Below are 26,330 nucleotides of genomic sequence, written 5' to 3' on the forward strand. Positions count from 1 at the left end.
AAAATGTGTGGGGTGATGAATTATGGGTTTTTTCCCCACTTAGTCAAGACATCTATGCATTAATGTCAGATACACTCTCTCTGCATTCAGCAACTCCTAGACAATAAAGTAACACACTCCTCTGCCTCCGAGAGAGCCTTTGAAAAACCTAGCATAAGCCTACACTCACAGCTTAATTGGGAAGATTTATTAACAAGATGATCCTGTTGCTCATTTGGCTTCTGAAAGCTACATAAAACTGAGAGGATGAATGGTCGTAATTCTTGTGTGTTGTTAACTGGAAGAGACAAAACCAACATGAAAGGACTGCTCTATTAGTTAGAAATCAGAATTTTATTGGGGGAGGAGGAGAAAGTTGAATAGCTACTGGTGAAAATACAACTTATTAGTTATACAGAACAGTTGTCTTTTCTCATGTGTCTACTTCTGGTTTACTTTCAGGCAGTTACAAAAAATTGAAAAGGAACTGTTACCTTTCATGATTTATATAGTTGCGTATATGATTTGGGAATACTGCACATTTTAGGTAGCTCTTGGTTTTCTGCTTGTGACTGAGTTTGTTTTTCAGGGTAACATTAAGAATAAGTGGGAAGAGTGCTTAGATATGTGTGGAAGTAAGTATGTGGACCTTCTCTGCTGAATGCCCAGAACTTCAAGCAGCTCACCTGAGAGGTGTATGTTTAGGGAATACAAAATTATGTTGATTTTAGTTTACCCTTGACTGAAAATGTATTAACATCCTATACATTAAAAAAGCAAATGTAGTTTTGAAAAAAACTTTTTTTTTTTTTTTTTTTTTGAGACGGAGTTTCACTCTTGTTACCCAGGCTGGAGTGCAATGGCGCAATCTCGGCTCACCGCAACCTCCGCCTCCTTGGTTCAGGCAATTCTCCTGTCTCAGCCTCCTGAGTAGCTGGGATTACAGGCACGCGCCACCATGCCCAGCTAATTTTTGTATTTTTAGTAGAGACGGGGTTTCACCATGTTGACCTTAAAAATGCACTTTGGCAGATAGTAGGCATGCAAAAAACGAGTTTTAAATAAAGCTGTGATAACCAGAAGTTATTATTTAGCAACCTCAATAAGCTAGCATCTATACAATAGTTGGCTAAAATATATCCAAGAAAAAAGTACTCTTGGGCCGGGCATGGTGGCTCATGCCTGTAATCCCAGCACTTTGGGAGGCTGAGGCAGGTGGATCACCTGAGGTCAGGAGTTTGACACCAGCCTGGCTAACATGGTGAAACCCCATCTCTACTAAAAATACAAAAATTAGCTGGGCATGGTGAGGATAGCCTCCTGAGTAGCTGGGTGCATCTGTAGTCCCAGCTACTTGGGAGGCTGTGGCAGGAGAATTGCTTGAACCTGGGAGGCAGAGGTTGCAGTGAGCCAAGATTGCACCACCGCACTCCCGCCTAGGCAATTGAGCAACAGTCCATCTCAAAAACAAACAAAAAAACTACATTTTGGGTGATAGAAATGTATCTTACTGATAAAGTAAAACAACATAAAAGGGATATTTATTTTGCATTTTATTTCATTAAATGGAAAAAAATGTTTTGCCTTTAAAAGATGATACTACCAGTTTTTAAAATTACAGCAGACTGAAGGAATAAGTGATGATACTACCAGTTTTTAAAATTACAGCAGACTGAAGGAATAAAGTATATAAAACATTCTTAAAGCCTCCATTTATGAAGAAACAAAGAAAACAAGTCACTGCCTTCTTATCATCTTTCTCTTTTTTCTGTGAGTGACAAAGAATAGGAGCAAGTAACAGCTGCCGGCCAAAGCCTCTCGCTTCTGTTCTGCAATTAAAGTCTCAAAGTCTGGGGCTGCTGTGAGAGTGGAGTGACACGTGTAGGGAGCAGCCCGAGCAATGCATTGTGCTGGCCATGCAAGGGAGCATCCTGCAGTAAGCTGCTCATGCAGGGAGTAGCCATGCAGGAGCTCAAGCTGAGAGCAGCCCTTGCAGTGCTATGTGTACCCTATGGAATGCAGTGCAGAAAGCAGCCAGTGCAGCAGGCATACCAGTCTGGGTCTTCCCCAACACTGCCGTTGGGGAAACCCACACCTATTCTTACAGGAATGGCAGTATGGGGTCTGCCCAAACCAGCTTTAAGTGAAAAACAAAACAAAGGAAAACAATTTCTAAAGTGGTGCAGCTTATCATCTAACAGGCAGTGGAGTTTCTTAGCACTGCCTGAGGTTGTTTGTAATTGTAAACAAATAGTAGTAAGGGCAGAGGCCAGATGTTAGATAACTGAAGTCAGTGGTAGAAACCAGCTGGAGAGCCAAGCTGGGCTTAGATTTTAAGTCTTACATTGTCTTACTGTCCACGCCACACATAGATAATGAGCAGAAAACAAAGTAGAATTTCAATTTTAATTCTTCAGGAAAGCATTAGCATTTTATTTTAACACCTCAGAGTTTGTTGAAAAAACCATCTTGGCAGGTCGGTACAAGGAATAATAGCATCTGTATTTGTATGGTGCTTTGCAGTTTGTAAGTGCTGTCATGAGCATTATCCTATTTAACACCCACAGTCACAGCCACCTTGTAAGGTATTGTCTTTTCCATTTGACAAATGAGGAAACAGACTTCTGAGAGTTTACAGCTTGTCCAAGGACACACAGCTAGTAGTTATTAGAGCCATCCTGCTCCAGTGTTCCCTCCACCATGCACCCAGCACTTTGATAGCATCTAGCTTCCTGTCTTCCCTATCTCTCACTCTCATATTTGCACAGAAAACCATAGTCTAACAATTTGCCTTAGTAACCATTCCATGTTACTTACAGTAAGAACATCCATGTCATCAAAGGGTAGCTTCTTGATTGACTTTGAAGTCAATAATTGAATAAAAGAGGAGCCTTGTTATTTCTTACTTAGAACCATGCTGAATGAACCTTAGGAACCATTTTGTTCAAATATGTATATATATCTAAATCTAGAGTAAAGGCCTTCATAAGGAAAGTGAAACTCCAGTTAATTGCAAAGACTAGGGCCCACTTCCTCAAACTCAGACCATTGTGTTCTTTCTTTTAGACACCTTCCTCAACAGAGGTACAGTCCTTGTCTTAAGAGCCATTTTGACTTGAGCTTCAGATATTCCTGAGTATCTACTCTATGCAAAACCCTGTGTGGAACCAGCTCTGCAGGAGTTTCAGATCTAGTGAGAGAGACTTAATCTAGGAGAAAATGCACCCAGTGCTAAGTCTTCAGCCATTTAAAAGACTAAGAATGTCATAGATAATCCAGATTCAGTCTTGGTTGTCTGGAAACATTTATGAAGAAGCCCTTCTTATATGTCCTTATATGACCTCCTATTTGTAGAAAAATAGCAACTGTGGCCACTTTGGAACTTTTGGAATAATTCCACCCATTCCTGAAAAGCCGAAGTATAAAGATTAAAAGCAAATCAAACTGTGATTATTAGCACCAAGTTTATCTTTAGGCCTTGCCCTAAAAGTTTTAACTTAGAAAATAACATAAAACTCATACCTTATTATAAAAGCCCTGGTAATAACTTTGAACTCCTTAAAGTACATTTTCAAAGAGCTGATGGTGAGGAAGCCACATATTTCATGGCCTTCCCTGAGCACTGATTAGCCAAGAACCTGGAGAGCCTTTCTGAGTATACCCCTGATAATTTGGGCTGTCTGCAAGTCAAGCTGAATTGATAGGGAATGCAGAATTGATCAGAATAATTACAAGTGCCGTTATATAAAAGAGATCACTTTACCAATGAACACTTACAGAATGCCTTTATAGACCTAACTTGCGCCAGAATTAAGTTTGTCTTTCTCAATAGTTGCTTTCAAAACTGAACAAACTGCATTGTATAAATGGGTCAGCTTTTACGGTATTCTGCATAAAATATTCAGATATACACAAAGGCAGTTGGATTGTAAATTTCAAGGGCAAACTAGTCTCCAATAAAGCAGGTATGGGAGGAAGCTGTGTTATGTTCTTAGAGGAATGAGTTTCTCTTTAACTTAAAAAACTGCATTCAATATCCTGCTTGCTTCGCTTGATCATACTCAGCTTCTATTTTTTGCCTTTTAGCCAACCTCTTTTCATTTTCTCATGTTTCTGCCTCTCAGTCAGAAGTATTCCGCCATAATCAGGTGATTTTGCCCTCAGTTAGTTCTCCAGGGCCTAAGAACTCAATAGAATGAATAATTTTGGGTTAGTTTTTTTGGTTATTTTTTGAGACAGAGTTTTGTTCTCGTCTCCCAGGCTGAAGTGCAATGGCGCAATCTCAGCTCACTGCAACCTCCACCTCCCGGTTCAAGTGATTCTCCTGCCTTAGCCCCCCGACTAGCTGAGATTACAGGTGCATTCTACCATGCCTGGCTAATTTTTGTATTTTTAGTGAAGATGGGGTTTCACCGTGTTGGCCAGGCCGGTCTTGAACTCCTGACCTCAAGTGATCCACCCGCCTCGGCCTCCCAAAGTGCTGGAATTACAGGCATGAACCATGCATGCAGCCAATTTTGGGTTAGTTTTTAAAAAATAAAGACACTCTATTGATAAAGGACTGTGTAGTACCTAACTACCTTAATGTGTCTCATTGGCTTTAAATCAGGTCAGAGACAGAAGTAAAATATTATAAATACATGAGCTTTACCAAAGAGGGTTTCAGGATTCCATCTCCACTTACCATGTTTACCCCAAAATATTCTTTATTTAATTATAGTAGTGAAGGGAAAGTTGAATTTCAACAATAATCCTTTTGTATTTGTAGCTTTTAGTGAATTGTGCCAGTTTCCCCTCTTCCATGGTAAATGGAGTATGTTGAGGGCAGGGAGGTTCATGAATTTTAGGACAATAATATGTTTATTATTTACTGGGATTGAAATTTTCAGTTTAACTCTTCAGTCTCCAAGTCTTTAGGGCAAAAACAGGCATTGCACGTATATTTAATTGAAAGTGTCAGAAACCTATGAAGGTAACTTAGTAGAAAATGGGGACTTACTGGCTTACAGGATCTAAGAAAGAATTGGGCCACAAAACTATGGGAAGAGCACTAATGCAACTGGCCTCAATACAGCCAGAACTCTCTCCATCTTTCATCTCTGCTTCTTTCCTCATGTTTATTCCATTCCTTCTCATAGCAGACCATTTCTCCATATGGCTGGAAACATGGCCACCAGCAATTTAGCCTACAGCTTCTGTTGCTGAAAAGTTCTGTGAGTGCCAAGTTAAAAAATTATAATGAAGTAGCTCATGAGGCGAGGGTCACATAGAAACGTGGTGACATGTGTGTTTGCCTGTATGACTATACATGGCTGGGTGGGTATTTCCCTGGATAAGAGATAGTTGCTGGGCAGAAAATTATCCAGCATGTAAGCTCAGTACAGTGTGTCCAACTAGTGTTTTTCAAATGTTTGGACACAAACCCACAGTAAGAAATGTATTTTACATTGAGACACATATATACACACAGGTTTGAAAAAAATTTTCTTCAAAAAATACTCATTCTCACTATATACAAGGCATTTTTCTATTTTCTATTATATTCAAAGGTAGTTCATTTTTAAAAAATTCTGACTGTAACTCACCTAATTGATCTCATGACTGAGTGGATAATGACCTGTAGTTTGAAAAATACTGTGCTAGACATCAAAAGTATCAGGTCAGTTCATGTGTCAGTAGATATTTGGGTATAGATATTTGTTGAGTCTTGAAGGAATAACTTGCATTCTAGAAAGATACTAGGGACTCAAGGGTGACAAATATGTGACGTGGATGCCTTTCCAGTTCCCATGGTGGAGAGGGCAGCAGCTCTCCTACTAAGGAATATTCTGGAGCCTCTCCCCAGCCCTTTGTAAAGTCAAGTAAGTTAAAACAAGTGCCCTGTGCTATCAGCCGCACTCCTCTTTGTTTTGGATTTACCTTTTGCTGAGAAATACTGAAATTCCGTGGACCTAGAAAATTTCCCAAAGTGCTTTCAGTTCTCTCTTAAAACAAAACATCAACACAGCTTTCTTGAAAGCTTTATTGTGGCTGCAGGAGGGGCAGCTTTCCTGATCACTGTGGTACTATAAAAGAATGGATGATGTCCTTACCTGTCCAGGAATCAGTTGAAAAACTCTTAAGGTCTCCAATTGATTTTTAATTTTCTGTTGAAACATTTGAATCTATAACCTTCCATCTCTTAAATTGCATTAAAAGATTCAGTTGGAAACTTAGTAACAGTAGTACAGATTGACTTCTGAATGTGACAAATGAAAATGCAGAGAAGAGTGGTGGAGTTTCTTGCCATATTGGAAGCCCAAAGGGGCCCTTAGCAACTAATAAGCAAATATTGCTTATTAGGGATCTAACTATGAAATGCAAAGCAATACATTTCCTTGAAAAAATACTCATCCTCACTGTGTGCAAAACATTCTTCTATTTTCTGTTATCTTCAAAGATAGTTTATGTTTTAAAAATGCTGATTATAACCCACCTAAATGACTCATTCTTCTAATATAAAACTTTTAGAAAAATATAATAGGAGTATAGAGTTGGGGACAGAGAAAGATTTCATCAACAAGACACAAAAAACACTGACCATTAAGGAAACGACTGATAAGTTTGACTTCTGTTGATGAGCTTCTATTCACTGAAAGACAGATTAAGAAAAGTACTTAGAACACAAGAGATAAATGACTCATATTCAGAATATATAAATAACTACTGGTGGGAGTATAGACTGGTACGACCCTGTTTACCAGTGTCTCATACAGCTGGAGATAAGATACCCTGTGATCCAGCAGTTTCGCTCTTAGGTTTATACCCTAAAGCAGCAGTTCCTCATACCTTTTGATCTCACTTGACAATTGATCTCCTCTACACTTTTAAAAATTATTGATGACCTCAAAGAGCTTTTGTTTATATGGATGATATCTGTTGATATCTACCATAGCACAAAATGGAGACATTTAAAAAATATTATTCATTGGCCGGGCGCGGTGGCTCACACCTGTAATCCCAGCACTTTGGGAGGCCGAGGCGGGTGGATCACGAGGTCAGCAGATCGAGACCATCCTGGTCAACATGGTGAAACCCCGTCTCTACTAAAAATACAAAACATTAGCTGGGCATGGTGGCGCGTGCCTGTAATCCCAGCTACTCAGGAGGTTGAGGCAGGAGAATTGCCTGAACCCAGGAGGCGGAGGTTGCAGTGAGCCGAGATCGCGCCATTGCACTCCAGCCTGGGTGACAAGAGTGAAACTCCGTCTCAAAAAAAAAAAAAAAAATTATTCATTTAAAAAACCATTGTGTGTTAACATAAATGATGATTTTTTAAATGAAAAATACCATTTTATCAAAACATAAAAAAATTAGTAGAAAGAGTGGCATTGTTTTACAGTTTTGTAAATCAGTTTACTGTCTGGCTTAATAAAGGACAGCTGGATTCTCACATCTGCTTTTGCATTCAGGCAGTTGTGATGTGTTGTTTTGTTTGAAGCATATAAAGAAAATGTGGCCTCACACAGATATGTAGTTTGGAAAAAGGAGGAGTATTTTCATAACCTTTCAAATAATTGTAGATATTCCTTTTTGATACCCAATTAAAACTTTGACAAATGGCAGTTTGAAAGATTAGTGGCAGTATGAAATCTGAATCCATATCCGTGAACTTTTAATGTTTATTACATTAAAATATTTGGTTTACTTTGCATACTAAGTAGGTTTTTACTTATGTATGATTTTGTAATATCATGCATTGATTATTTGGAAACATTGGTTTACTGAGTTACATAGATCTTTCCATTGTTGACACATTTTATTATATAATATTAAAATATCGCATTCTGTAACTTCATTAATGATCTCATTAGAAAAGTATTTAAGGCTATACTTTCAGGGATCATTTCTATAGTTTGTCACTAGAAAAGTGTTTAAGTATTGGGAAACTGTCAAGCTCGTAGTGGCAGACATGTTTTCCACAACCAATTTTCACTTGAAAGCCTGAGTTTTATCACTGGCACCAACTGTCAGTTGGTTTTCGGCTTTATTTTTTTAGTAACTTTTAAGTTTTTTAGATACAGGAACTTGCCCTGTCACGCAGGCTGGAGTGAAGTGGTGTGGTCATATCTCACTGTAAACCTCAAACTCCTGAGCTCAAGCTGTCCTCTGTCTCAGCCTTCCAAGTAGCTGGGACTACAGGTGCATGCCATCATGTTGGGCTAATTTTTTTTTTTTTTTTTTTTTTTTTGTAGACGTGGTTTCACTGTGTTGCCAGGCTGGTCTTGAGCTCCTGACCTCAAGCAATCCTCCTGTCTCAGCCTCCCAAAGCACTGGGATTACAAGTGTGAGACGCCACATCTGGCCTGACAGTTGTTTTTCTTCAAGTAGTAGGTTCACTTGTCTGCCAGATACTCACATTGGAATAACCATAGTTTGTCTGACTGTCATTCCTTCAGCTAAAAAATGGTGTTTTGTGATAAAAGCAACTATGTCAGCTTAAAGGCAAACAACCGCCCCATTGCTTTTCCTCCAGGCAACCTTCCTACCTTGGTGTGTGGCAGAAGGGTTTTATGTATGCTCTCCCATTTTGTCACACAGAATATTAAAAAGACATGTACTCACAGGAAGAGATTTAATAAAAGTAATATTTTTTTCTGCCTTACCAAGGACATTTTAAAGTGAGACTGGCATATTTAGTATGTAGAGTAGAGGAATACGATGACTGCTAGTACTGCCTTTGTTCATGCAAAGGCCCCAGCAGTTCTGCCAGCCCAAATGTCAACAGTGACAAGAGGCAAAGAATATCTTAGAACCAGGATGAAAATAGTTTTAACTTCATGGACCCTCTGAAAGGGTATGGGGATTCCCAGGGACCCTGCTTCCCTCCCCACAGGACCACACTTTGGAAGCCCTAGGGCATGCCCAGCTCTTGTGCACCAGGAGTACATGCACTACAATGGGATGGAAAGCAGGGGCCACGATCAAGGAGGGTGCGTGGCTGGGAGGGAGGGAGCTTTGGCAATACTGACAAGGTTTTAAGTCTTGACCTGGGTAGGGGCATTTGTTCTAGATGATGTATGTTAATCGGTCCATTTATATTTGTGTACTTTTCTAAAAGTCTGTTATGCTTTTAAGATTTTTTAAAAATTAATTTTCTCACACAGCCTTGACTTTTAAGTTTTGTAAACTGCATTGTTAGCCTCTGGTTTTGTGATGTAGACGGTGTTGAGAAGGAAAGAACCATCTCTGATACTTCCCTCTTTATCCTCTATGCAGGATTTATTTGTTGAACCTTTTCTGGGCTGTGTTTTTTGGGATTTTGGGGCTGTGTTTCCTTTGATTATATTATAAGTGAGGTAGGAATTTAAGTACTGTTATGTGCAGTTGCCCCCTCATAGTTACTGACATAATTAAGGCAGTGAAAATTATATGAAGTACTTTTTTTTTTTTTGAGACAGAGTCTCGCTCTGTTTGCCTAGACCAGAGTGCAGTGGTGCTGTATCGGCTCACTGCAACCTCCGCCTCCTGTGTTCAAGCAATTCTCCTGCCTCAGCCTCCTGAGTAGCTGGGATTACAGGCATCTGTCACCACATCCAGCTAATTTTTGTATTTTTAGTAGAGGTGGGGTTTCACCATATTGGCCAGGCTGGTCTCGAACTCCTGACCTCAAGCAATCCACTTCCCTTGGCCTCTCAAAGTGCTGGGATAACAGGTGTGAGCCCTGCACCTGGCTAGAGTACATTTTTTAAAAATCCACAACTTTATATTGTGCTTAGTTACTTGAGATTTAGCAACCTTGCCATAGAAGCTATTCCAACTCTTATTATTTTCTGGAAGGGGAACAAAATGAAGAGTAATGAGTTAGAACATGAAGTGTAGAATAAAACCATTTTTAACTTCCTTAATAACTTTGCTGTTACTAAATCTTAAAACTATGGGCTTTGTAAATGAAATAAAGTATAGTAAGATTTTGGCCCTGCCAAAATCTTAAATTGCTTATGGTCATGCCTTTAGAATTTTAGGAACACATTCACTTCAGATGTCTCATTTTCTCTCTTTAACACTGTGAATTAGGCATAAGAGGTACTAATACTTCCATTTCATATATAGGAAGAGTGAGGCATAGAAAAGATCACTGTCTTACATACAACTAATTCAGCAGCAAACCCAGAACTAGTCTAGATTTCATGACTCTTAGAATTTGCTTCCCCCATAAAGCTAGTTTAATTGTCAGCAATTCAGGATAGCCATCAAAATCAGGACCTTTTTGTCCCTGCCTCGTGGGTCATTGTGTGGCAAGCCAAGCTCTCCCACCTTCGGTCTGTCCTATATATGCATCGGCATCATCTGCTCTGTTTTTTTATATTCTGAGACTAGAAATGAGAACATTTAGGAGACCACAAAGACTAAATTAAATTTCAATTTTGTCTGTTAGAGTCCATTCAGGTGTGCGTTCTCTGCTACTAAGCATAGCCATCAGCATGAACCCTGGGTGCTGTAAGTGAGAGGCGTGTTAATTCTCCATTTACCAGCTGTCAAGATGACTGGGAAGCAGTGGGGTTGGGCTGTGGATAAAAGCGATTAACTTTGAGATGTACCTGATCTCCCAACAGGAATGTCTTCCAGTTCCTTGGCATTGGTTCACAGACTTGCGTTTTGTGTGGTGTGCAAGAGTGTATGCAGTAAGAGGAAAGAATTATTCAAGCTTGGTTGCCACAGATTAGCAAAGATTGCCTGGGCTCTGTTGTGTATATGGGATGGCGTCCTCACAGAACTCATTCTTATTTAAATGGACCTGTAAAATCCTTGAAAAGCAGCTAAGAATCTCTGGCAAACGAGTGAAGTAATTAGAAAATAAATTGAGGCTCTTTATATAGTTTGTCCAGGCTAATCTTTTTTTTTTAAATAAGGTTTACCTTTGTTGATGTTGGTGTCTCTAAATAAATAAAAACGTTTGCAACATGATAGGCCATGTATTTCACAATGCAGGATCCAGATTCAGTAAATACCTTTCTCATTAAATCCTGGCATGATATTATTTGTAAGGCATAAGGTCTGAATCCAAGTGTTTCACAAGTGATAGATAACAGAAATCTAATAAATGAATCTGCTAATTGTGTTTTTCCTGATGCATTTCAAATAGGGAAGTCTCTAATTATAAGCAACCCTTATATACAAATGGCTGCTGCTCTTGCCCCAGTTTTCCTTTTCTAACCAGGCCCAGATGCTGATACCACAGAAGACATTGTCAGTGCTTGTAGAGAGTCAGAGGAACAGAGCAGAGGAAGAAGGAATAGTTATGGAAACAGTAAGCAGGGGAGCAGAGTCCACCTGGATCTATTGTGGTGCTTTTGTGCCCTCTTGTTTGCTGTTGGAGTTTTTCTTATTTATCCTTGTTAAGTGCCACTGAACAGAGTAACAAGTTTGGGGTAACAAGCGTCTTCTTTAACATATGTCAAAAAGGTTAAGAGCATGAGCTTTGGAGTCTGACACTGCAGACTTGAAACTGGGCGTTACTACCTCCCAGTGGTGTGACCTTTGGGCAGGTTGGTTCACCTTGCCTGTCAACTCTATTTTGTCTTCTGTGAATGGGGATAATTGTACCTACCTCCCAGGGTTACTCTAAAGATTAAATGAAGATCTGTATCCATACAGTGTACCTGACCCCACGCCAAAGACGTACTGAATAAGCTTTTCCTAGACAATAGTTCTTAATGTATATGCAAACAACTAAAAGATTTACTAATGATCTATAGAGCATAAATTATTTTTATGATTTATGTGCTTTATTTCAGATATTGTCTTGAACTTGATTCTGTGGAAGCACTGACATTTTGAGAGAAGTGGGACAGTTGGGAACTTTTAGCATGGAGGTACTAGGGAAAAAAGGCAGTTCAGGATGGGGAACTCAGGAGATTTAGAACATCCTATGGAGCTGGGAAATGGGAAGGAGAATTCTAAAAGTGGGAGTGGGTGTATTCTTCCTGCAGATGAACCACATACTCATTGTTAGGACCCTAAATTCAGGCCTAGACTATTAACACTGTAATCTTCCCTCTGGCTATGTATTCAGTCACCTGTAGAGCTTAAAACAAATATCCATGCTTGGGCCCTGCCCTAGTCTCTCAAATGTGTATCTCTAAGGGGTGAGACCCAGAAGCACCTCAGGTAATTCATATACAGCCAGGGTTGAGAAGCACTTGAACTATGTTTGGGTTAAGTATACTTGTGAAGGCTAGCCTGAAAGCCTGCCCCTTCTATCTTCTAAACAAATGGGAACTTCACACACACACACACACACACACACACGAATATACAGTTTTAAGTTAACCAGAACAATACTTCATTGATTCAACAACCATAAGGAGTGCAGAAGAGATGCTGTTTTCAGCATTTTTAAGATGGAGAGGTAAAATTTATTCACATTAAGTATAAAATTTCCAAGATATTATGAATGCCAAATAGAGGTACAAATTAGGATGACCGTTCAGAGGAAGGGCAAAGTATTTCAGTGCTAGCATGGAAGGCTTTTTGAAGGAAGTACCATTTGAACTAGTTCCCAAAGGACAGCTAGGGTTTTAGACCGTAGGGGTGAAGCAGGGGAGAGACATTTCAGAGAGAGGGAATATTGCAAGGAAAGACTTGGAGATGTCAAAGCCCAAGGCATATATATAGGAAGTATTTCGTTGTGCTGGGTGATTGAAGCAGAGAGAATGTTAACAGAAAAAATTCTAACTAAAAAGTAGGGACAATAGATGGACCAGATGGGAGAGATATAAGTTCATGCTAAGGAATATGGCCAGTTAATGCAGGTCTTGAGGAGGGAGATGTGGACAGAGTTGTCTTCTAGGGAGCTGAATCTGACAGTAAACTGAGGGGAGAGGACTGGAAACGGATATGTTCTCATGGACATATGTCTCTTCTGAAGAAAAGGGGCTGTGTGAAGGAGTGAGGGAACAGTGCGTGTTGAACAATGAACAATGGTGTTTGGGCTGACATGATGAGAATGGGAAACAGGAGAGGAGGCGGCTGGATCTGAGGGGAAGCTCATTCTTTCACTCAACCCGCTATTGCCTACTGTCTACATTTTATTCCTCAATATCTGTGTTGGCCCATTTCAAACCACTGTTTCGGTTATTCCTAGAGATGCAAAGGCACAGAAAAAAAGCTAGAATATTTTTTGAAAACTACCTCTTTTTGCTGAGAATTTTTTTCTGGAACTGAGTCTGGAATATTGGAAAAATAGTTTCAGAGAAGATGTTTCGTTTGTAACCTGCTTATAACTGCTGATTCCTTCTAGATTACTTCTAAAAACCCAGCAATAGGAAGACTACACTGGAAAACCATCCACAGCGCTTATTTCCCCGAATCTCATTCTCCCTTTGTCAGGCATTCTTTATATAATGGCCTAGATAAAATGAACTCTTTGGGAGGGTATAGGTGCTTTTCCACTAATAAGCACAGAGAAATACTCTATTTAGAAATAGGAAGAGATTCAATAGAAGCCAACCCATGTAGCTGCAGGACTCTAATATCCAGAAAGTAAGGAAGGCGTGTGGGTGTAGGATCACCCTGGCTTAGCCCTGGACGAACTCAGAGTCTTGGAAAGGGACAATGATTTGTGTTATTTCCAGTTAATATAAATGTTAAAAGTGAGAAGAATGGCTACTGTTAGTGCTGCCTTAGAAATGAGACTAATTCGGCAAAACCGTGCATGATAGAAGTTGTAATCAGTGAGATTAGGGATAGGAAGGTGGCTTTCCTTTAGGAAGTTTCCTCTGCTTTAATGAAATTGAAATGTTAACATATATATGAAGACAATAGAAAATCATTAGACATTTTAAATTTGATAAAGGATACCCAGTCACAATCATTGAACTGCTATTTTTATATCTGCCGTTTGACTTATTCCATGTATATATGTTTTTATGCAGTTGTAAATAATATCCATACAATGTTGTATCCCAGAATAAACACTTAAAATATAACAGTGATATTTTTGTATGTCAATCTCATTTTTAGAATAAAAATTTAATATTATGAATATTTTATTATATGTATTCATCATAATTTATCAAGCAGTTCTCTAACACTAGATTATTATTTCTTGTTTTTAAGTACTAGAGAAACACTGCATTGTGTATCTTTTTTTTTTTTTTTTTTTTGGGAAAGGGTTTCGCTGTTTTTACCCAGGCTGGAGGGCAATGGCGCGATCTTGGCTCACCACAACCTCCGCCTCCTGGGTTCAGGCAATTCTCCTTCCTCAGCCTCCTGAGTAGCTGGGATTACAGGCACACGCCACCATGCCCAGCTAATTTTTTTTTTGTAGTTTTAGTAGAGACAGGGTTTCACCATGTTGACCAGGATGGTCTCGATCTCTTGACCTCGTGATCCACCTGCCTCGGCCTCCCAAAGTGCTGGGATTATAGGCATGAGCCACAGCGCCCGGCCTGCATTGTGTATCTTTTACATACACCATTTTGCTTTCCTTCCATTATTTCCCTAGAATAGATTCCTAGGAGCAGATTTGTTGAGTCAAGTGTATAATATCTTTATGGTGCTTGTCCCAGTTCCTTTCTGAAAATGAGCACTTTATCTGTTCAATACTCTAATGATAGTAAAACTAGCCACCATGAAGCCTTCTTATTTTTACCACAGTTTTGGTTATAGTTTTTAAATCCTAAATTGATAAAAACTATTATTCCCTTAAATTTAGCATTGTATAAATACATTTACATCTATAACTTAAAAATAAATTCACTTCATAAATTTATAATTACCTAAATAAGCTGTATCTTTTATTTTGTAAAATAAAATAAAATTATAAAAGCTATATCTTTTATAATTATTGAAATAAGCTATGTCTTTAATTTTATTTTATATATTTATTTTACATATACATATTTGAGACAAGATCTCCTCCATCACTCACGTTGGAGTTCAGTGTTGTGATCACGGCTCACTGTAGCCCCTACCTCCCTGGCCCAAGTGATCTTCCCACCTTAGTTCCCCAAGTAGTTTGAACCACATGTGTGTGCCACCATACCAGCTAATTTCATTCATGTTTTGTAGAGATGAAGTCTCACTATGTTGCCCAGGCTAGTCTTAAACTCCTGGGCTCAAATGATACTCCTGCCTTGGCCTCCCGTTTTATTATATATTTTTAAACTCCACACATTATCTTAGATTCATTATTTCCAGAAAGCTTAAATCACTAGTTTATTAAACCTATAAATCAGTATACAATTCTAATTTTCTTTTCTTTATAATATTTTAGGTGAGTAAATCATATTTATATATCTAGTATGTCTCAGAATTTACTTTATAAAATTAGATGTTTGTGCACACATGCATGTTTCTTTTGTTTCTTTTTTATTTTTTTGAGACAGAGTGTTACTCTGTCACCCAGGCTGCAGTGCAGTGACCCAGTCTCGGCTCACTACAACCTGTGCCTCCCAGGTTCAAGCGATTCTCATGCCTCAGCCTCCCAAGTAACTGGGATTACAAGTGTGTGGCATCATGTCTAGTTAATTTTTGTATTTTTACTAGAGACAAGGTTTAGCCACATTGGCCAGGCTGGTCTTAAACTCCTGGCCTCAAGTTATCCACGTGCCTTGGCCTCCTAAAGTGCTGAGATTGCAGGCATGAACCACCATGTCTGGCTCTTTTGTTAATTTTTAAAAGGAACAACCCGATTTTTACTTCAGTCGGTATATGTAGATCTGGAATACTGAAGTACATTTTTCTGCAAGCTGCAAATCTTTCTATGTTCAGATGGGTCTTTTCCAGATTCATTTTTCTGTGTGTCTGATACATAGCTTTGTTAAGACTAAAAGAAGCTTTGTGACCTAGAATAGCTTGCTAACCAGTTGGTCTTTGCCATACTTTTCTTTCCCCTCTAGTCCATCCTATTCATTACTCCTAGATTAATTTTTCTAAAACACTGGTTATTGAAAAACCTCACTGAAAAACCTTAATTGACTCCCCATTTCTAGATGAATTGAGCAGAAACTTTTCACCTTGGCATTTAACACCTACAACACATCTTTGCAGTCTCACAAGAACCACTGGCGAGGAGTTAAAGCGGGCAGCCAAGGCTCTTTTCCCAGAGCCACCTGCTCAGAAACCTGTAGGGGTAGGACCCTCTGGAATCTCTCCCGTTTTTTAAAGCTCCACAGCAGAAGCACCACTAGCCCGGGGTCGCGAGTTCTGGCACTGGGAATGGGCAGACATAGACTTCTATCTCGCCTTTACCGCTTACTTAAAACTCAGTGATTTCCAGCATGGGTACAGGCCTCTCTACACATAGACTGCTGCTTTCTGTAAAATAGGGTCAAATGCTATCTTGTGAGAAAAGTTGCAATTGTATGTACAATAATAATTGGTATAGAGTAAGCACTAGACAAATGTTAGCTGCTATTATTTCACAGTAATACTAGTAATACAAGTCACCAGCTTTGTGTTCAGGCAGATAGGGGCTCAAATCACAACTCTGTTCCCCCCTCTCTAGATCATACCTAAATTGCTTAATTCTCTGATTCTCAGTTTCCTCCTCTATAAATAGGACTAATAATGCCTACCTTATTTGATATAACATAGAAAACATTGGATGGGTGCGGTGGCTCATGCCTGTAATCCCAGCAGTTTGGGAGGCCAAGGCAGCAGATTGCTTGAGTTCAGGAGTTCAAGACTGACTGACCTGGACAACATGATGAAACCCCCGTCCGTACAAAAAATACAAAAAATTAGCCAGACATGGTGGCACATGCCTGTGGCCCCAGCTACTTGGGAAGCTGAAGTGGGGGAGTCACTTGAGCCTGAGAGGTGGAGATTGAAGTGAACTGAGGTTGCATCACTGCACTCCAGGCTGAGAGACAGTGAGACCCTGGAGGGAGGGAAGGGGGGGGGAAGGGAAAGAGGGAAAGAAAGAAAATATTAGCACATCACTACATAGTAGGCACAAAATTATAGCAAATGTTTTAATATGTGCCAGGGACTGTCCTAAGCTCTTCATGTGTTCACTAACCCTTCCCATCAACCCTATGTGGTAATACTACTATTATTATTTTACAGGTAAAGAATCTAAGAGAAGTTAAATGACTTGTTTAAGGTCACACAGCTGAAAAGCTTGACTCTAGAGCCACTCTCACCTGCCATGCTGTGCCACTTCTCATTATTGTGATGCATCATTATTGACTTAGTTTCTTTCCCTACTTCCACCCATATCAACACTAGCTCCCCTAAGACTGTGGGTGATTCCTTATATCCCCTATAGCACCTAGCAAGCACTTCATATAGAGAAGTACTTAACAAATACGTGTTCAATTGAGCATAAACAATATCCATTTATCACATCTGGTCACAAGTCAACTACTACAGGTTGAGTATCCTTCATCTGAAACACTTGAGAACAAAAGTGTCTTGAATTTTTTTTTTTTTTTTTTTAAATATATGGAGTCTCCCTCTCACCCAGGCTGCTGGAGTGCAGTGGTGTGATCTTGGCTCAGTGCAGCCTCCATTCCCTGGACTCAAGTGATTCTCCTGTTTCCACTCCCCAAGTAGCTGGGATCACAGGAGTGCACCACCACCATGTCTGGCTAATTTTTTGTAGTTTTTATAGAGACGGGGTTTCACCATGTTGGCCAGGCTGGTCTTCAACTCCTGACCTCAAGTGATCAACCCGCCTCAGCTTCCCAAAGTACAGGGATTACAAGAATGACCCACCGCACTTGGCTAATTTTTTTTTTTTTTTAACTTTGGAATATTTGCATTATATTTGCCAGTTCAGCATCCCAAACCTGAAATGTGACATTGAGCATTTCCTTTGAGTGTCATGTTGGTACTCACAAAGTTTCAGATTTGGGGGCATTTAAGATCTTGGATTTTGGGGTTTGAGAGGCTCAAGCTGTATTGGTTTTCCCCTCTAGGCAGCTGTCTTCTGGCAGACCATCTTCCAGCCTCAAATTGGAGGACTCTGATTTTTTGGTCTATTTAGCAGCTTTCGGGGGCCTCTTGCCTCTGACCTTTAAAAGTCTGTGTCCTGCAGAGGAGAGGCAGGGAGGATGGGTCACAGGATTTGGTAGAGACTCTCTGGAAGTACCAGGCATCTGGAAGGCAGCCTGGTTGGCTATAATGGAGGTGAGAGGCCAGACCAGGAAACAGCTGTCTCAGAGGAGGCACAGTTAGCCTCCTTCCATGGTACTCTAACCTTGGGACTGGGCTGGGAGGGAGTTCCTGGGCTGTGTTATTGCTAGAGGTCAAACAGCTGAAAAGCTTCAGAATCTAGAGCCTCCTCTTACCTCCCATGCTGTGCTGCTTCTCATTATTATATTGACTTAGTTTCTTTCCCTACTTCCATGCCTTTCGACATTAGCTCACATAAGACTGTGGATACTTCTTTATATCCCCTGTAGCACCTAGCAAGCACTTCATATGGAGAAGACACTGTTAACTCTGTAGACCTTATCATTTCAGAGAGATATTGTGTTCATTTCCCAAAAGTATGCTGTTTTTAAGGGGTCGTTTCTGAGCTACTTATCTTCTCTGACCTCTTCTTTATTCTCTCTGCATCATGAGAATGTCAGTTACCTTCCCTTTTCATGCTGTTACACTTACTTTTGTGGATTTCACACTTAGTCCTTAAAAGACTTTTTATTCCCGTTTTCTCCAAAGGAGAAATTTAGGTATATATCTTCCTTTATTTTATTACTTATATTCTGAAAATTTGGAGATTTAATCAGAATCCCTGTCTTCCTGAGTCATCTGAAATTCTGCATTACAGTTATGATTATTTTCCTTTGTTATTACAATTTTGATTCATGTCTTTTATAACACTTGTGTTTTTCCATATTACCACATCAATATACATTCATTGTGGAAAACTCTGTAAAAATGAAGAAAAGAATATGTTAAAAAAAATAAAAACTGCTGCATTTTACTCCCTGCGGATACTCACTTTTAACATTTTGATAAATCTCCTTCTTGTTTCTTCAGTGAACACACACACCTTTCATAAAATTAAGATCCAACTATACATACTATATCTTTTCTTTTACTGTATGATTTACAAGTATTGTTCTTTGACTTATTTGAAACATAATGGAAATGAATGAAAAGGAGATTTTGTATACATTGCTGTCTACCAACAATAGGCATTTATTAGTAATGCATTTCTTAGGACTTAGACAGCTCTTTGTCTGGAATCCATTTAAAAGTCTGTCTCAGCAGTAAGAGTGACTAAAAGAAAATGAGCTGAACAGGGAGTTTTGAGGAGGTTCCCACTGTGGACGGCAGGCGCTGGCCTTCACTCTGCCATTTGAGTACTGCTACTGAAAACAAAGCTGGCTTTGGGCTGTGCACTACTGTATGTGGTATTTGATTCTATATGCCTTGGTTTTCCACATACCTTGCCAAATTGGTTTCCTGACCATGACCTTGTAGTTCAGCATTTCCCCTTCCCTCCACCCATTTCCTGCCTTTACTTTTGATCATCAGAATTTTTTTTTTCACATGAATCCCATGGTAGTAATGCAGTAGTCATATCTACAGTCAGGAGACCCCACCCTTGATCTCCTGAAATTCTTTTGGAAAAGTATATCTTATAGGTCTGTACTCCATAACTGTAATATGAAACCACCACACAATATAAAAATTTCTTTTTCTGTCTTTTTTTTTTTTTTTTTTGAGACTATCTCTCTGCCTCCCAGGCTGGAGTGCAGTGGCTTGATGTTGGTGCACTGCAACCTCCGTCTCCCAGGTTCAAGCGATTCTCCTGCCTCAGCCTCCTGGGTAGCTGGAATTATAGACGCTCACCACCATGCCTGGCTAATTTTTGTATTTTTAGTAGAGAAGGGGTTTTGCCGTGTTGGCCAGGCTGGTCTCGAACTCCTGACCTTGGGTGATCCTCCCACCTCGGCTTCCCAAAGTACTGGGATTATAGGCATAAGCCACTGTACCCGGCCTCTATTTTTAATAGAAGATTTTAGAATAGAGAAGCACATTTTTTTCACTAATCCTGGCATGACAATGCCCTTAAGGAGTATTTTCACCTCTTACCTCTACCCACGTGACACCTACATCTTCTCCAGCCCACACCTCTCCCCTGTGCTCCAGTTCTCTATTTCTGTATACTTCATGACATCTTCAGCTAAATATAATATTGTCACCTTAAACCTAGTCTTTCTTAAATGGACCTCATTATTTTGCATAATGCTTTAACTGTTGTTTTCTTCTTTTCTGTGGAACCCAATAATTACTCTTTCAGTCTTTTGGAGTAAAACAGTAAGGTGGCCAGATGCAAAGTAAGTACACAGAAGTCATTACCTCTTCTATACATCATCAGTATCACTTTAAAGAAATAAATGAAACTGCAATCACTATAGCAATTAAAACTATAAAACACCCAGGAAAAAATTAATAATTTTGTAAGACATATATTGCAAAAAAAATTTATTGAAGAATTAAATTCATGGTGAAACATATTCCTAGAAGAGAAAATGTTCTCCCCAAAGGATCTATAGATTCAGTGTAATTCCAACTGAAAGCCCCAATGGAATTTTAATTTGATAAACTTATTCTGACGTTCCTCACAATTTGAATGAAGAAGATTGAGAGAAATAGTCCTACCAGGTATAAAACTGTATCTTAAATCTAAACATTATGGCATTAGCACAAGAAGAGACAAACAGATCATTGAAACAGAATAGAATCCAGGGGGGAAAAAAAAGAACTTAGATCCAAAATTTTTTCTTCTTTTTTCTCTTTTTCTTGTTATAAGCTCTGCTCTAAAAAGAACCAAATTTAACATATGATAAACACAGCATTTAAAATCAGAGGGAGGCCAGGCGCCGTGGCTCATGCCTATAATCCCAGCACTTTGGGAGGCTGAGGTGGGTGGATCACCTGACGTCAGGAGTTCGAGACCACCCTGACCAACATGGTGAAACCCCCTCTCTACTAAAAATACGAAATTAGCTGAGTGTGGTGGCGCATACCTGTAATCCCAGCTATTCAGGAGGCTGAGGGAGGAGAATCGCTTGAACCCGGGAGGTGGAAGTTGCAGTGAGCTGAGATTGTGCCACTGCAATCCAGCCTAGGCACAAGAGCAAAACTCTGTCTCAAAAAAATAAAGGTAAAGTAAAACAAAATACAAGTAAAATCAGAGGGAACAGGAGGGATGGTTGAATAAGTTGGAGAGGACAAACAGAATATTGCAAAGGCCTTCAGGTGAGAGAACACATGTGGTGCATCTTTTGTACCAAGAAATTCCTGTGACCAGAGAGCAGGAATAGGGACAGTGGAGAGAGAGGACATTAAAAAGCAGGCAAGGGTAACACCGTATGTGTCCTTCTGAAGAGTTTGGACTTTTATTCAGGTGTCTTATTCATCCCCAGCAGCTGAGTGACATGATCAGATCCACATTTGTAGAGGGATTGCACTGGCTAGCTGGGGTTCTGTTCCAGTGAAATTCAAGCAAGAGAACATCTCAGCTTGAATTGAACTGAAGCAGTTGGGGTGGAATGGACAGACATTGGTGCTTGCTGCAATGTGGTGGGCTTGGAAAGAGGAGAAGGATTGTGCCCTGGTTTCTGAGTTGGGAGACTGGATGGATAATGATGATGCCTTTCAGTAAGAGAGAGAAAGTGGACCAGGTTTCAGGAGAGGCATGGAGAAGAGAATGAGTTCTGTTTTGGACGTGTTGAATTTAAAATACTCATAAGACTTCTCAGAGGAGAAGTAGAGTTAGGCATTTGACGTAAATCTGAATGTCATCAAAGATCTGGCTGAGATAAACGTATGAGGCATCAGGACATAGCTCACAGTTGACATCATGGGAACAGATGAGAGTGTACAGGAAGAGCATATAAGTGAACAGGTGAGGACAGAATCCTGAGGAGTACCTGAGGGAGAGGGGCCTCCAAAAGAGACTGAGAAGGGGAAAAAGCGGATGGAGACAGCTTGTTAGGAATTTTGACTGCAAAGAGAAGAAAGATGGTGGTGCTTAGGAGGATATGTGGAGTTGAACAGTTTTCTGAGTTTATTTTTTGAAAATGATGAAGGACATCAACATGTTTAGATATTGATGGGAAGGATCCGGAAGAGAGAAAGGAAATAATTGATAGGTCCTGGTCTCCAGGGAGGCTGAAAACAAAAGCCCCAGATGGGTTGGGTGCAGAGAAAGTACATATGTAGGTGACTATGTTGGGTTGGGGTCAAGTTAACAGAGGCTAATGGCTTCTATTTTCTCTGTGAAGTAGGAGCACAGTTTTCTACTGCAAACACAGCAGCAGAATGAGGAGAATGAGGAATTTGAGGAAAATGCAGGAAGTTTGAAATAGCTACTGTGGAGAAGGGAGAGAGGCAATTAACACAGTACGATAATTTTGGACATATGGAATTTGAATTCCAGAGAGATAACATCTATGTGAGGTGAGGGTTTGGAGCTGATGCTTCAGTTTAAGATTAGATATGGAGATTTGAGATTGTTAGAAAATTTAAGTAATGGTTGAATAGAAAATGAACAATTGGCAGGGCAAAGGGAATTAGAGAAAGAAACTCCAGATAAGGAGGAACAGTAGGAGAAAGCTGAAGAGGAACAGCAGGAGAAGTAGAAATACCCAGCAAGTATGATATCATGGTAACCAAGATAAGGTCATTATCCTTAGCAAACTAACACAGGAACAGAAAACCAAATACTGCATGTTCTCACTTATAAGTGGGAGCTAAATAATGAGAAGACATTGGCAGTAAAAGGAGAACAAGAGACACTGGGACCTGCTTAACAAAGGAGATTGGGAGGAAAATTTCAAGAAGAAGCGTGAGTTAATGAGTAGGGTCACTTTTGTAGAGTAGTGATTCTTGACCTTGGCTCATGTTGGAATCACTTGCGGATCTTCTTTAAGCAAATACCCGTGGCTCTGCCACTCCAAGACCAATTAAATTGAAATCTGTGGTTGGGGCTCTGGCATCACTGTTTTTCTTTATACCATAAACTTCTTTTTAAAAAATATTTTAACTTTTATTTTAGATTCAGGGGTACATATGCATGTTTGTAGTATAGGTAAACTCGTGATCTGGGGACTTGATATATGTGTTATTTTATCACTTCAGTACTAAGCATAGTACCCAAAAGGTTTTTATTTTTTTCTGAACCTCTCTCTCCTCCCAACCTCCTCCCTTAAGTTGGCCCCAGTATCTCCTGTTCTCCTATTTCTGTCCCTGTCTTCTTATTATTTAGCTTCCACTTACAAGTGAGAACTTGCAGTTTGGTTTTCTGTTCCTGTGTTCATTTGCTAAGGATAATGACCTCCATGGAACTGGTGGCCATTCTTTTTTATGACTGCATAGTATTTTTTTAAATGGTTACGTGGTATTCCATCATGTACGTATAGCACATTTTTTTAATCCAGTCTACTGTTGATGGACATTTAGTTTGATTCCATTTCTTTGATATTGTGAATAGTGTTGCAGTGAACATACGTGTGCATGTGTCTTCATGGTAGAACGATATGTATTCCTTTGGGTGTATACCCAGGAGTGGGATTGATGAGTCAAATGGTAGTTCTATTTTAGTTCTTTGAGGAATCTCCACACTGCTTTCCACAATGACTGAACTAATTTACACTCCCACCAGCAGTGTATAAGCATTCCCCTTACTCTGCAACCTCACCAGCATGTGTTTTGTTTGTTTTTACTTTTTTATAGTAGCCATTCTGACTGGTGTGAGATGGTATCTCATTGTGGTTTTGATTTGCATTTCTCTAATGACTGGTGATATTGAGCATTTTTTCATATGCTTGTTGGCCTCATGTATGTCTTCTTTTGAACAGAGTCTGTTCATGTTCTTTGCCCACTTTTTAATGGGGTTGTTTGTTTTTTGCTTGTACATTTCCTTAAGTTCCTTGTAGATTCTGGGTATCAGAGCTTTGTCAGATGTGTAGTTTGCAAATATTATCTCCCATTCTGTATGTTGCCTGTTTACTCTGTTGATAGTTTATTTTGCTGTGCCGAACAAAGTTCTTTAGTTTAATTAGGTCCCATTTATTTACTTTTAAAATTAGGTCCAATTTCCTTTTGCTTTCATTGCAACTGCCTTTGGCATTTTTATCATGAATTCTTTGCCAGTTCCTATGACCAAAATGGTATTTCCCAGGTTATCTTCCAGGGCTTTTATAGTTTTAGGTTTTGCATATAGATCTTTAATCCATCTTGAGTTTATTTTTGTGTACTACAAACTTGTAATTGGTATCCAGGGTTGAGAATCACTGTCAGAAAAAGAGAGAGAGAGAGAGAGAGAGAGAGAGAGAGTCTGATGAAGACTAAGAAGTGATTGGATCTGGCAAGCAGGACATCAGTGGCTTTTGAGGGAGCAGTTTCAGTGAAGTGATGAGGCTAGATTCCAATTTATAGCAGGAAGGGCTAGATAAGGATACAGGGTTTTGTGGTGAAAGTAAAGTACATGGAGAGAATTGATGCTGCATGGCCCCGATCTTCTTATAAAGTATTATTGTTAACTGCTGTGAGATGGATCTTTTTGAGCTGTGGCTCTTTTTGAGACTTGTGGAGAGTGGGAAAGCACTGAAGAGATGCTATGAGGAATATAAGAAGAGTTTGCAAGGCCACAGTAATGGCTTGGAAGAGCATGAATTGCATTCTGTTATTATGTGGCCCCTATAACCATCTGTTACTGAAGTAACACATACAGTGCTGATGCCTGTAGTGGAGTTTCTTCTAAGGCCTGAGATAGATTTTGAAGTTAGCATGTAAGACAAAAACGGCATTGGTCAAAATTGTTCTTATAAATCTCTTAGAAAGGTGCACAGTGGGAACTTCCTTTCCGTCTCTGCAGAGAGCCAGCTTTCCCTGGCAGCAGCAGAGTATTCTTCATGTGAGCACCAGATGAAATAGTTGACTTGTATACAGCTAATGTTATATGAAGAATGTGACTCTTTGCACCAAAGCCATGCTCAGTTTAATTAAATGCTCTTATTAAGATGAAGCACTTGGGTCATTAATGAGGGATACTTAAGTACTGAAATTAACTGAGGGTACAAAAGAATTAGTTCCCCATCTCTATACTTGTAGGTATGTGATGAATAAAATGAGGAATTGTGTACACTAAGTTGTTATTTTCAGTTTGCTTTTGCTTTTGCTTTTTAAATATTCTATGATCAGCTGACAGTTTTCATTTTTAATTGAGCACATATAATTGAATTTGAGTGAATTAAATGTATGATGATACAGCTCACACCACTGCATTTTTATTTCTCACTTACCCAAAATTGAGAGAGCGTAATACAGTCATTAAGAGCATGGGCCCTGGCTCAGACCACCTGGGTTAAATCATGTCAACATCACTCACAATATGTGTAACTTTGGTTGTGTTACTTCATCTCGCTTTTCCTCCAATTTTCCATCTATCACGTCAGCATGAAAATAGTATCTATCTCATTGGTTTGTTGTGAGAACTGTATTAACCAAGTAAGTTAATACAGGTAAAACACTCAATACTGTCAGAAGTTATTATTGTTATAGTAATGGTGTGTGCTGATGCATAAGTGTGATTTGATGTTAGGCCACAACTTATATCACAAGATCAGGCTTTTGCTGGAGCTTAGGCTGTGACCCAGTATATCATCTTGCCTTTCAAATCAAGGACTAGATGAAAGAGCTGCTGACAAAGTTTAGATGTTTTACTGCAAAAAGGTGGGGGGCAGGGAGGCTTATTTATGACTTAAAAAAAATTAGCCTCTCCAAATGGGGCCTCTTTCAAAACTTAGAAAAAAACAAATACACAAGTCAAGACACAAAATCGTGTTCTTTGGACTAAGATAAATGGTAAATACATTTGGATATAGTAGATTCTTAGTTAATTAAAGCTTTTTGGGCCAGGTGCGGTGGCTCACACCTGTAATCCCAGCACTTAGGGAGGCTGAGGTGGCCGGATCACAAGGTCAGGAGTTTGAGACCAGACCTGGCCAATATGGTGAAACTCCATTTCTACTAAAAAATACAAAAAGTAGCCAAATGTGGTGACGTGCACCTGTAGTCCCAGCCACTCGGGAGGCTGAGGCAGGAGAATTGCTTGAACCCAGGGGGAGGAGGAGGTTGAAGTGAGCCGATATCGTACCACTGCACTCCAGCCTGGGCAACAGAGGGAGACTCCATCTCAAAAAAACAAAAACAAAAGCTTTTTGGATTGTTTCTACCAAAACCAATGGTGCTATGTGTATTAAAAGTATATATTCTTTTGGTGATGTGATATGATAAATTCATCGGATTTTAGGTCTCATGATTTTTTGCAGAGAGAAGAGAAACATTTATTTCAAAACAGCGTTCCTATTGCAAAGGGACGATGAATGAAGTCTAAT

General features: G+C 39.5%; 1 protein-coding gene and 1 pseudogene across 1 annotated transcript in view; both read left to right on the forward strand.

Moving 5' to 3' along the window:
- The window catches only part of SERTAD2 (SERTA domain containing 2), a 123,122-nt gene that overhangs the window by 20,826 nt on the left and 75,966 nt on the right, over window positions 1-26,330 (forward strand). The gene's annotated exons all lie outside the window — the stretch shown is intronic.
- Window positions 7,843-7,923, forward strand: LOC116560702 (annotated as a pseudogene).

This window comes from Sapajus apella, unplaced genomic scaffold, assembly GCF_009761245.1.
Source record: "Sapajus apella isolate SASKATOON/1434 unplaced genomic scaffold, GSC_monkey_1.0 scaffold26, whole genome shotgun sequence".
In the NCBI taxonomy this organism is placed as follows: Eukaryota; Metazoa; Chordata; class Mammalia; order Primates; family Cebidae; genus Sapajus; species Sapajus apella.